Raw genomic sequence first — 13,147 nt, 5'->3', positions numbered from 1 at the left:
GATCACAATTTCGTGCACCAACCACTAACGGGCAGGGGTAAAGGGAAGAAAATAACTAAAACTGAAAGTAAATTACTCAAACAGAATTTAAATCAAACAAAAGAACAATGCCCAATCTAGTTATCCACCAATTTAATCATTGTTGATACAAAATCAATCCCCGGCAACGGCGCCATAAACTTGATGCACGAAAACTTGTCTCTCAACAATTTTCCCTCGGCAAGTATACCGAATTATCGTCAAGTAAAAACTCACAATAGAGTGAGGTCGAATCCCACAGGGATTGATTGGTCAAGCAATTTTAATTGGAGGAATGTTCTAGTTGAGCTAAGCAGAATTTGATTTGAGAATTGCAGGAAATTAAATGGCGGGAAAGTAAATAACAGAAAGTGTAAATGCTGGAATTAAAGAGCAAAATGTAAATGGCGGAAAGTAAATTGCAGAATCTTAAATGGGGATTTAGGAAAATGAACATAAAAGTAAATGGTAGAAAGTAAAGAGAATGGGTAAGATCAGAAATGGGGGATTCATTGGGCTCAGGAGATGTTGTATTCTCTAGATCAAGTTCATCTCCATCTCTTCCTCAATCAATGCATTCATTGATCTCCTTGGCAATCTTAAGTGATTGAATTCCAATTCCTTGGTAATTCAATCTCTCAAATCTTGATCAATAGCCAATTTCTTGGTCTAATTGCTCATGAGAAGAGATGAAGAGTGGTCACTGATTATACCATATGTATTCCCAAATCAAAGTGTTGGTAGGATCATATGTCACTATATCCATCCAAACCCCAATTTGGTCCAACATGAGAAAGCATTTCTAGCATGATCTCTTCATTCCTCTTCCAAGGTTCCGAAGAGATCCAAGTATGAATAGCTTCTTTTCCAAGACAACTACCCAATTGGATGAAGATTGAAAGCTTTCTAGTAAAATCAAGAGAAAAGAAAGAAGAAGAATAATGAAAACTATTAGTGATCCATCAAATTACAACAGAGCTCCCTAACCCAATGAAAGGGGTTTAGTTGTTCATAGCTCTGGGAATGGAAAGCAAAGATGGAGAATACATTCTGAAAGTAAAACTAGAAGTTACAGAGAAAGTAAAATTATACAGAGAGTAGTTCTCCCAATGCCAAAAGCTCTCTCTCTAGTTCAAAACTACTCCTATATATACTACTCTTCTGATCTTCTAGTTGGCTCTTCAAGTCTTTGGATATGGGCCTTTGGATCTTGAGTTTGAAACAGTTTGGAATCTTTAGTGGGCTCAGCTTTACTTGTAGAGAAAGTGTGAAGTAGGCATGGACTTTAGCTAGGACGTTAGTGGCATTAACGTTAAGTGAAAATGTGGGTTCGAGAATGTTAGTTACGATCACCTTTTTCACTAACGTTCCTAGCCCAAGATGGTTCACGTTAACTTCAACGTTAGTGGCACTAACGTGACCACTAACGTTGTCTCTTAGTCCATCGCAAGCATTATTAGCGTTTACCTTTGCCAATAACGTTGCTCTTAGCCCCCCTTTTCTCACGTTAGAGTCCACGTTAGTATAACTAACGTGGCTCTTAACGTGGGCATGCCTTAGCCTCGAGAGCGTTAGTGACACTTACCTTTGTCACTAACGCTCCAAACGCCCCTTCTCACGTTAGTGCCTCACGTTAATTGTCTTAACGTGGCTACTAACGTTGTGGTGATAGCCATCTCCAACGTTAGTGACAAAGGTGAGTGTCACTAACGTTGGCGATTCCTTGCTCCTCCCACGTTAGAGTTCACGTTAATGTAGTTAACGTGACTCTTAACGTGGCCAATTGGGCTTAGTCCAACGTTAGTGACAAAGGTGAGTGTCACTAACGTTGGCATGGTCTTCCTTTTCACGTTAGAGTTCACGTTAACTAAGTTAACGTTAACTAAGTTAACATGACTCTTAACGTGGCTAATTGCCAATTTGGAGCGTTAGTGGTGTTCACTTTTACCACTAACGCTGGAGCTCCCTTTTCTCCACGTTAACTACCACGTTAATGTAGTTAACGTGACAATTAACGTGGGCCATGATGGTCTCGAAGGCGTTATTGGCAATCACTTTTCTCATTAACGTTGCAAGTTTAGTCCCATTCCACGTTAGAGGTCACGTTAATTAGATTAACGTGGCTGCTAACGTGGCTCTTCCTTGCTTCCTTTGTCCTGAAATCAAGCAAATAAATTCCATCAAAGCTCTAATCCAAGTTATGAGACATGCATTATCCAATTTGTCATTCAATTCATGCATAATTCTCATAAAATCACATAAAATTCATAATGTTTGCTTGAATCAAGATGTAAGTGATTATCTACCTAAGACTTGCTTATTAACTAAGAAAATGCATGAAACAACCCTAAAACAGTAAAGAAAAGGTCAGTGAAACTGGCCAAAATGCCCTGGCATCACAAATCTTGGGACATTGGGTGAATAAAAGGGTTGTTTTGTATTTTTTTTGTAAATATTGAGAATTGGGTACATGCTCATGTGTAATGAATGTAAAACCTTATGCATTGATGATCTTGTATATAGAAAGAAAAATGAGAAAAAGGAAAACGAAAAAAAAAAGAAAAAAAACAATATGGAAAAGAAAAGGAAAAAAATAGAAAAAGAAAGAAACAAAGAAAAAGAAAGAAATAAAAGGGGACAAAATGCCCCAAAGCAAAGCTCAATATAGGTCAACGCATAAGTATTGTGAAATGAAAAGGAATACATGAGTATGTGAAAAAGTGAGAAAAATAGGTAGTTAGGTTAGCTTTGAAATTGTATAGGATGTCATAGGTTAGGTGGGAAGTTTAAGCTTATCAAAGATTCAAATTTCAAGCTCACTTGACCAAATATGCATCTTTACCTTGACCCTAGCCCCATTACAACCTAAAAAAGACCTCATGATACTTGTATGCATGCATGAAATATATGTTGATTGTTAGAAGAAAAACAAATCTTAGAAAGCATGATCAGGGGAGAATTAAGAGAATCGACCCTACACACTTGAGCGACTAGAGTGCAAACACTACCGGTGAGGGTTTGATGCTCAATTCCTTGATTCCCGGCTTTCATGAGCGTTCTTCTTGCAAGTCTACTTGAACTTCATTTTGATATTTAAATTGGTAGGATTCATAAGTCGTCATTGGACCTTAGCCCTACTTGTGCATGTATGTCTTGGAGATTGATTTATTTTTAACCAAGTAGATAGAATCATTTTGCATTTAGTTGCATTCATATAGATAGATGCATATAGTTTAGGTTGCATTTAGATTAGTTCACATTGAATAAATGTTGATACCCTTTGCTTTCTCTTGGTTTAAGCATGAGGACATGCTTGGTTTAAGTGTGGGGAGGTTGATAAACCCCATTTGTAGGGTTTATCTTGTGATGAATTTAGAGCATTTTGATAACCTTTCCTCACATTTATTCAATAAAATATATAGCATGGTTTTATAACTTCTCCTTTAATTGTGCTTAAGAGTGAAAACATGCTTTTAGGACTCAAAATAGCTAAATTTAATTCACCTTGATTTCATTAGATGCCTTGATATATTTGTTAAGTGATTTCAGATTTAGGAGGCAAAGATTGGATCAAGGGAATGAAGGAAAAGCATGTAAAAATGGAGAACTCATGAAAAAATGAAGGAATCGCAAAAGCTGTCAAGCCAACCTCTTCGTACTTAATCGACCATAACTTGAGCTATAGAGGTCCAAATGATATGGTTTCAGTTGTGTTGGAAAGCTAACATCCGGAGCTTCAAAATGATATAAAATTTGCCATAGTTGCATCGTGTTAAGAGGCGCGCACGTGCATAGTACGCGTACGCACCAATGGTGGCACATGCTTCACTCAATGCAACTCGTGGCCAGCGATTTTAGAAGCCTTGTGGGCCCAATCCAACTCATTTCTAATGCTATTTAAGCCAACGATTGAAGGGGAATTGACATACTTTTGATCATTAGTCATATTTTAAGTTTTAGAAGTAGTTAGAGTTAGTTTTAGAGAGAGAAGCTCTCACTTCTCTCTAGGATTAGAATTAGGATTAGGTTTAGTTCAATAATCTAGATCTAGGTTTCAATTCATGCTTTTCTTCTATTTCTTCTTCTTAATTCTTTGTTGTTGCAATGATCACTCTTCTATTATTTTGTTGTAATTTCCTTTATGTTGCTTCTATATTTTGTTGTAGATCTACTCTTGTTCCTTCCATTTTCTTTCAATTCAATATGAGGTAATTCATAAAAATTGTGTTTTCTTTGATTGTTGTTGTTGATTTCTTACATTCTCTTGTTGTTAGATTCTATTTTTGTTATCAATTTACTATGCTTCCTTTTTTGCCTTCCAAGTGTTTAATGAAATACTTGGTTGGATTTTAGTATAGAATTTTCCCCTCTTGGCTTTGGTAGAGTAATTAATGACGCTTGAGTTATCTAATTCCTTTGTAGATTGATAATTAGAAGTTGCTAATTGATTTGGATACCACTAAAGCTAGTCTTTCCCTTGGGAGTTGGCTAGGACTTGTGGAATCAAGTTGATTCATCCACTTGACTTTCCTCCATGATTAGAGGTTAACTAAGTGGTAGCAATGGACAATTTTGATCACAATTGAGGAGGATAACTAGGATGGGACTTCTAGTTCTCACATCTTGCCAAGAGCTTTCTTAGTTGTTAGTTTATTTCTTTTGCAATTTACATTCCTTGTTCCTTAACTCAAAAACCCCAAATATACTTCATACCCAATAACAAGAATATTTGTTTGCAATTCCTAGGGAGAACGACCCGAGGTTTGAATACTTCGGTTTATAAATTTAGGGATTTGTTACTTGTGACAACAAAATTTTTGTATGAAAGGACTATTGTTGGTTTAGAAATTATACTTGCAACGAGAATTCATTTGTGAATTCTAAACCACACAAAAGTCCTCTCATCACGCATCACTGGATTTTTCGCTCCCCACGCGTAAGCGTGGTGACCCGTACGCGTCGATTGCTGATTTTGAAACTCCTGGTACAAAAACCGTAGAGTTGCGCCGATTTTGTGTGAATTTTTTGCGTGGAGCACAATTGCTCCCCACGCGTCGTTGCTCTTTTCACCATCCACGCGTAAGCGTGGGCGACGCGCACGCGTCACCCTACCGACGCAGCTAATTGTGCAGCGCCCCTGTTTTCTACCTTTCTTCACTTTTTTTCTGCATTTCCTTTCTTCTATTCCTTCTTCCTCTCTTCTTCCTCCTTCTTACCTCCTCTTCTCCGCCCACTACCACCGGTGACTTCAACCACCGGTGACCACCACCTCCGGCGGTCCCACATTTTCTCTCTCTTCTCTCTTCTCCTACTCTCATTTACACCCAACCTTACCTTCTTCTTCCTTTCAAGGTCTTACTCCTCTTCCCTCTCTTTTGCTTTTTAAAATTTCCTCTTTTAATTGCATTGCTTTACTCTATTTTTCTTTTTTTAGTTGCATTTTGATTTTGTTGTTTATATTTCATTTTTTGTTTCTTCCTTTCTTTTTTACATTCTTCCATGGGTGTTGAACTTCATTATATTTTTTGCATTGGTAGGTTATATTGATATATCTTGCCTTATTTGTGCATAAGTAGGATTATGCGGTGTTGTTTTGATGATTGGTATTTCATTTTGGGTATTACATCTTTGAATTTTTCTTCAACTTGCTTATTGTTTGGAAGTTTCACACCAAGTGTTTGTTGAAAAGCACCAATGACATTTTAGTTCATTTTGACATTATGCTTTCAATTTAGTGCTTCTTTCTCATTACACTTACTCTTCTTCATGTGCATTGAGCCTATTATGCTTCATCTTTACCATCTATGTGCTCAATACCTATGACTTGCTTCTTTGTACCTGATGAACGAGTTTTGCTTGATGGTCTAAAATTTCTTCTTATAGAAAAAATAACTTCGTTGTAAGCATAGTTCCAAACCAACAAACAATTTCCACATCAAAAATTTGAGTTGTCACAAGTAACAAACCCCAATAAAAATTAACCGAAGTATTAAGACTCCGGGTCGTCTCATGAAGAGTTACAATGAAATGTATGCTTATTGGCTATGAAGGAGGTAAGGGGGGTTTTGATTGGTGAGAGGACAAGAAAATAAATGGCAAGAAAAGTAAATTAAACAAGTAATTAAAGAAAGCAAGATAAAGAACTCTTGGATAAGACTTAGGTAATTGAGATCACCATCCTTGTCTACATACCAAATATTGATAATTATGAGAGGCCAAGCTCATTAAGTCTACTTCCAAAAGTCTTAAGTACGTAATATCTACTCCTAGACTTGAAGTACGTCAAATGGCTTTGATCACATCAACCCATAAGTCCCAACCTACCTACTAATTAGATTAGTAGTGGGTTGGCATCAATGAGTATCAAATTGATCACCAAGGGTTCTCAAATCACCAATTCAATGAGATCCAATGACTCAAGGTCACTCAATTCCCTTAGCCTAGGCCAAGAGTCAAGAAAACTATCCAAAAACTAGTGAAAGCATTTTAACAAACACTTAGAGTGCAAGAAAAGTAAACATCATAAAATGCAAAAATTAAAGGAAACCCATAACTATCAATAGCAAGAATTCAATAATAACAATGAAGATGAACATAAAAGAGCATGGAAATATAAAATTGCATTAAAGAAAAATAAGATCCAACAATTGTTCTCAAACATAAAAGAGAGCAAAACAAGAAATTAACAAGAGAAACTACAAGATCAAAGACTATAGAACACTAAAACATAAAGAGAATTGAAATCAAAATAAGAATTAAAAGAGAAATTTGAGAGTGATTATCATAACTCTATCCTAATTTCTATCTTAAATCTAGAGATAGGAGAAAGCTTCTCTCTCTAGAATTCTACTCCTAAAACATGATGAAAAACTAAATTATGACTAAGTGTGTTGACTCTTTTTCAATCCTTGGCTGAAATAGCATCAAAAATGAGTTGGGTTGGGCCCAAAGTACTTCAGAATTCGCTGGGGGCGAATTCACTTTAGTGGGCCATGGCAGAATCGGTGCGCGCGCGCAAAGTACGCATGCGCGCCCCTCAGTGCGAAGTAACATATGGTATATTTTATATCATTTTGAAGCCCCGGATGTTAGCTTTTCAACGCAACTGAAACCGCCTCAATTGGACCTCTGTAGCTCAAGTTATGGTCGATTGAGTGCGAAGAGGTCGGGCTTGACAACTTTACGGCTCCTTCATTTCTTCATGAGTTCTCCCACTTTGCATTCTTTTTCTTCATTCCTTCCATCCAATACTTGCCTTATGAACCTGAAATCACTCAACAAAGACATCAAGGCATCGAATGAAATTAAAGTGAATTAAAATCACTAATTTTAGGGCCTAAAAAGCATGTTTTCACATTTAAACACAATTCAAGGGAGAATTACAAAACCATGCTATTTCATTGAATAAATATGAGAAAATGTGATAAAATCCCCCAAAATAAGCACAAGATAAACCACAAAATTGGGGTTTATCAAATCTCCCCACACTTAAACTAAGCATGTCCTCATGCTAAAATCAAGAAAGAAGCAAAGGGACATCAACATTTATTCAATGCAAACTAACTACATGCAACCTGTCTATATGCAATCTATCTACATGAATGTATCTACTTAGACAAAATAAATCAATTCCCAAGAATACATATACAAACACAAGGGCTAAGGCAATAGCGATCACTCAACCCACAATTGAAGTGAATTATTAAAAAGATTTTACAAACTTGCAAGAAAAGAGATGATCATGGGTGGAAACATGTAATTGAGCAATCGAACCCTCACCGGATGTGTATCCGCTCTAGGCACTCAAGTGTATGGGGTTGATTCACTCAATTCTCCCCTAATCATGCTTTCTAAGGTTTGTTTTTTCTTCTAACAATCAACATTTATTTCATGCATGCATACAAATATCATGAGGACTTCCCATAGGTTGTAATGGGGCTAGGGTCAAGGTAGGATGCATATGGTCAAGTGAGCTTGAAATTCGAATCTTTGATTAACTTAAACTTTCCACCTAACCTATGACAACCTATACGATTCTAAACAAATCTAACTACCCATTTCTCACTTTTTCACACACTCATGCATTCTCTTTTTTTTTTTTTCACCACCCATATGCATTGACTTTTATTGAACCTTTCTTTAGGGCATTTTGTCCCCTTTTTATTGCAATTCTTTTTCTTTCTTTTCTATATATTTTCTCTTTTTTCTTTTTTTTTATTATTATTTTTTTTCATTAAATTTTTTTTTTCAAACTAAAATATATATACAAGAACATCAATGCATATGGTTTACACATGATTAATACATGAGTATGTACCCAATTTTCAAGATTCTCAACACAAATATAAAAATATTTTTATCTCTACCCAATGTTCTCAACTCTCCCAAAATCGAATGATAAACACTCTCACTAGCCTAAGCTAATCAAAGATCCAAACAAGGGACATTTATTGTTTTTCACTTAGGCTTGTAATGTGCTACAATTAAGAACAAATGGGTTAAGCATAGGCTCAAATTGGCTAACAATGGAAGATAAAAGGTAGGCTATTTGGGTAAGTGAGCTATTTGAACAATGGCCTCAATAATATAAATGCATGTATACAAAAAAATAATGGACATAAAGAATCAAGCAAATCAAAGATTACAATCATAGGAAAAAAACAATGCACACAAGAATGGAAATAAGTGGTTATAAGATGTAACCACGCAATTGGGCTCAAAACTCACATGCTTGTGTTCTTAGCTCAAAAATCATATTCCACAAAGTATATAATTCAAGCAAGTTCTAAAAAAAAAATTTTTTCCAATCAATTGGGGTGCCCTATAGACAAAATCCTTGGAAAATATCATGATTTTGACTAAGCTTAATATATACATATGCAAAATAAGAAAATGCAACTAAAAATCCTAAAATGAAATGCAAAAGTGTTGGGATTAGAAACTTGTTACCCAAAACGCCGAGTGGTCGGACGACCTCCCCACACTTAAAAGTTTGCACCGTCCTCGGTGCACTAAATGAGCAAGGGGGTACGGCTACTTTCCGAGTTACCACCTTTAGCTGGTAGGTCAACCGGTTGTTGCGTGTTCTTCCTCCCGCTTCCTTTTTTGCTTATGGTGCATCAATCATGAAAAACAAAATAAACACCGTAAGATGAGAAAATACAAAAGCAAGGAAGCGTGAATTATTGGAATGAGGTGAATCACTAGAATGGAGTGAGTGAATTGGCGTGACATTGATGAAAAATAGGTGTATGGGTTCTAACTTGCATGCGGTTTAGAACTCACACTCTAGTATTTAAAAAAAAATCATGTCACAATTATACAAAATAAAATATGCACTTCACTCATTCTAGTGTGCTTGAGATACTTTAAAAGACTTGTAGGCTAAAACAACCCAACAGGTGGTGAAGAAGCATAAAAGCATTCAAGCAAAAATCAAGTAATTGTGAAATTGGATAATGCATGGACATTGATTGATGTGTAAGTAAATTTAATGAACAAAATGGTATAGAGAGCTCACACATCAAATAATGACGCATATTGAAGTTGTTGCAACACCTAAGTGACATAGAGGTGGAACACATGAATGCTATGGAACTTAGAGAAAAGCATATAGAAGTGAAAATCAATCACATAGCAAGTATGGTCCACAAAGCTTGAAAAGCTCAAAAATACGTCACTAGGTAAGCTTCCGATCCAATTTCACAATTCCACAATCTCAATGCATGAAATAGGTGATGATCAATTAGAACAAGCATCCTAAAAAAATGCATTGATAATGTACAATTGCCTAACAATGGATGATGAATGCATGGTGGCCAAAACATGCAATTCAAATAGTTAAGAAGCTTAAAGGCAATGTCACATGTACTTGGTGCTCACAAATGTTCAACATGAAAATTCAAAACCAAGTAATAAATTGTAACCTCAACAAAGGAATCCAACAATGGCAATAACATAATGATGTTAAACTAACATCCTATCAGTAATAAGCAGCAGTAAATAGTAAGCAAGATTAGTAATCCAACACTTATAATGGAAAACAAAAATTAAACTAGCTAACTAACTAGAAAAAAATGGTATTACATGATGTTTGGTAGTGTTGGATGATGTTTGAAGGGTGGAAAGAAAAGAGGAGAAGAGAGAAGAAGGAAAGAAATGGAAAGAGGAGACGAAAGGAAGGTGGGTGAAACAGGGCAATCCACGCGTGCGCGTCATGTGCGCGTAAGCGTGGATGAATGAAATGGAAGCGACGCAGGCGCGTACGGCACGCATGCGCGTCGGTGGGTTATTTCGAGAGTGGCGCGTCCGCGCAAGCTGCGCGTGCACGTACCTTTGGGCACAAAGTAGGCACACTCCAGGCACAACTCTCGGGAAAATGTATGGAGGGGTGGAAAAGTTCAATCCACGCGTACACGTACATGGCGCGGGCTCGTGGATGGTCGAAATTACTTGGGGCGCACGTACGCGTAAAGTGCGCGTGCGCGTGGATGGTGCTCTGTTTTTCAAAAAAAAAATTCTATGTTTTTGCACCAATCCAAGCATTCCAAACCTTCAAACAGCTACCAAAACACCATAAAAGCCTTATTCAACATGCTAAACTACCAACTAAACTCAACTAATTAAACAAAACATGAAATTAAACCTATTTTACCAATATGTACAAAAGAGAAAAATGAAAAGATGTTACCATGGTGGGTTGTCTCCCACCTAGCACTTTTGTTTATTGTCCTTAAGTTGGACTTATGGGGAGCTCCTGTCAAGGTGGCTTGTGCTTGAATCCATCCTTGAACATCCACCAATGCTTGGACTTCCATTGTGCTTCCTCATTCAAAGATAATAACTCCAAGCTTTGATGGAGTTCTTCACAAACCGTAGGCTCCCAAAGTTGATCTTCTTTGTGCGATCCGGGATCCCACACTTTGTTTTCACACCCGTCCTTGAGTTTATCATGGTGATTTCTTCCGGGTGGCAAGAGAGATGAATTCTCATGAAGGCACCAAACTATCCTCCTAGACCCATCTAGGTGAGCACTACTCCAACCTTTATATCTCATGTTTGATGCATCAACCATAATGAGCCTTGAATTGCAACGCCAACCACGAAACATCTTTCTTCTACGATTCATCCCACAAAGCATCCTAAGTTGGCCATCCGTTTCAAGCAAACCATATTCAAGTGGGATAATAAAGCTAATGGAAATGAGTTTCACCCACTCAAATAAAGGTGTAGATGGCAACCTAGGCAAAGGTGATTCCAAGGGTCTTGACAAGGCGTATTCAATTCCCATCCTCCTTTTTATAAGGACTTCCACCTTTTCACAAGATCTCTTAATTTCAATCCTTTGTTCAACAATTTTATCTAAACCTTTTCCCTTACTCAAATCACAAATGGGAGGACAAGAGACATTTACCTCCACATTGCTTTCAAATCTAATGGGGGAAAGTTCTTCATGTTCAAAGGATTCTTCACCACTAAGACTTGGTGCTTGATCTCCATCACCAAGGGAACTCAATGCTTGGTCTATCCCATCCAAGACTTCATATGGGATATGCCTTGGAGGTTGTGCACATTCCTCCTTAGCATCAAATTCAATCATCTTGGAGGGGTTTTCTTCAATCTTAGACTCCCAAGGTGGTTCTGCATCTCCTAAGTCTTCAACCACTCCTTCCTCTTGTTCAATAATCCCTACCTCCTCCTCTTGTTGCATGTCTTGCTTTAACTCCTCTTCTTCACCTTGGAGCTTCAAGTTCACTCCCTCGCTAAGCTCCTTAGTTGCTTCTCCACATTCCACAATGGAAGTGCTTCGATCGCATAGGCTTAGGCGGGATGAGACTATGTTGCTAATGGCTTCTACCATGATAGCCGTTTTTGCTCTTAACTCCTCAAATTTCTTTTCATCCTCCTCGTGTCGCCTTAAGAGATGAGATTCAAGATCTCTCAATTCTAGCATAAGGACTTCATCGGGAGGTGATGGTGGAAGAGAAGGTTCATTGTTTGAGGGAAGGGTATTGTAGTTGGAAGGTGGTTCTTCTTGGTAGGGTTGTGGTGGTTCAATATTTCCCATTCTTTCTATTTGTTGCACAAAACACTCCATGGTTGCTTGAAATTGATCCAATGTCTCCTTGAAACGATCCCTTGACTCTTGTTCTTCTTGGATATCATGAGTAGGATCATATGACTCTTGGATTGAAGGACATGAGTATTCTTCCATGGGAGGTTGTGGTGAAAAGTGGTATTCATCTTGTGGTTGGAAATTTTCATACATTGGAGGTGGTTCATCTTGGTAATAATATGGAGGGGGTGGCTCTTGAAAATGTTGATGTTGGAATGGTGGTGGCTCTATGTGTGGCTCATATGGCTCATATGGTTGTTGGTAGGATGGATATGGATTAGGGTCATATGAAGATAGTTGGTAAGAAGGGGCTTGTGAGTATGGTTGAGGGCTATGTTGAGGATATGGCTCATAGGCATATGGTGGTGGTTCTTGAAAATCACAAGGGGATTCACCATAACCATTGGATTGGCATGCATCATAGAATGGCTCTTCTTCATAGTGCATTGGTGGAGGTTGTTGCCATGAGGATTGATCATATGCATATGGCTCCTCCCACCTTTGGTTATCCCATCCTTGATGCACATCTTCATTGAGGTTCTCATTTCCTACAACATAGTTAGAACCAAACTCATAGCCAAAGTGAGAATTCATGATAGCAAAGAAAATGAAAACAAAATCAAATAAGAAGCAAGAAAATTAAATCCTAAAACTAGCAAAAACTAACAAAGAAGCAAAAGGTAAACCTATTTACAATATTCACATATATACAATAACCAATAACACAACACCATTGCAACTCCCCGGCAACGGCGCCATTTTGATGAAGAGTTTTGCTTGATGGTCTAGAATTTCTTCTTATAGAAGGAATAACTTCGTTGTAAGCATAGTTCCAAACCAATAAACAATTCCCACATCAAAAATTTGAGTTGTCACAAGTAACAAACCCCAATGAAAATTAACCGAAGTATTAAGACTCCGGGTCGTCTCACGAAGAGTTACAATGAAATGTATGCTTAATGGCTATGAAGGATGTAAGGGGGGTTTTGATTGGTGAGAGGACAAGAAAATAAA

The sequence above is a fragment of the Arachis ipaensis genome, chromosome B9 (genome assembly GCF_059453495.1).
Source record: "Arachis ipaensis isolate K30076 ecotype BB chromosome B9, ASM5945349v1, whole genome shotgun sequence".
Classification (NCBI taxonomy): domain Eukaryota; kingdom Viridiplantae; phylum Streptophyta; class Magnoliopsida; order Fabales; family Fabaceae; genus Arachis; species Arachis ipaensis.
The sequence above is the reverse complement of the archived record's forward strand: the minus strand, read 5'-3'. Positions refer to the sequence as shown.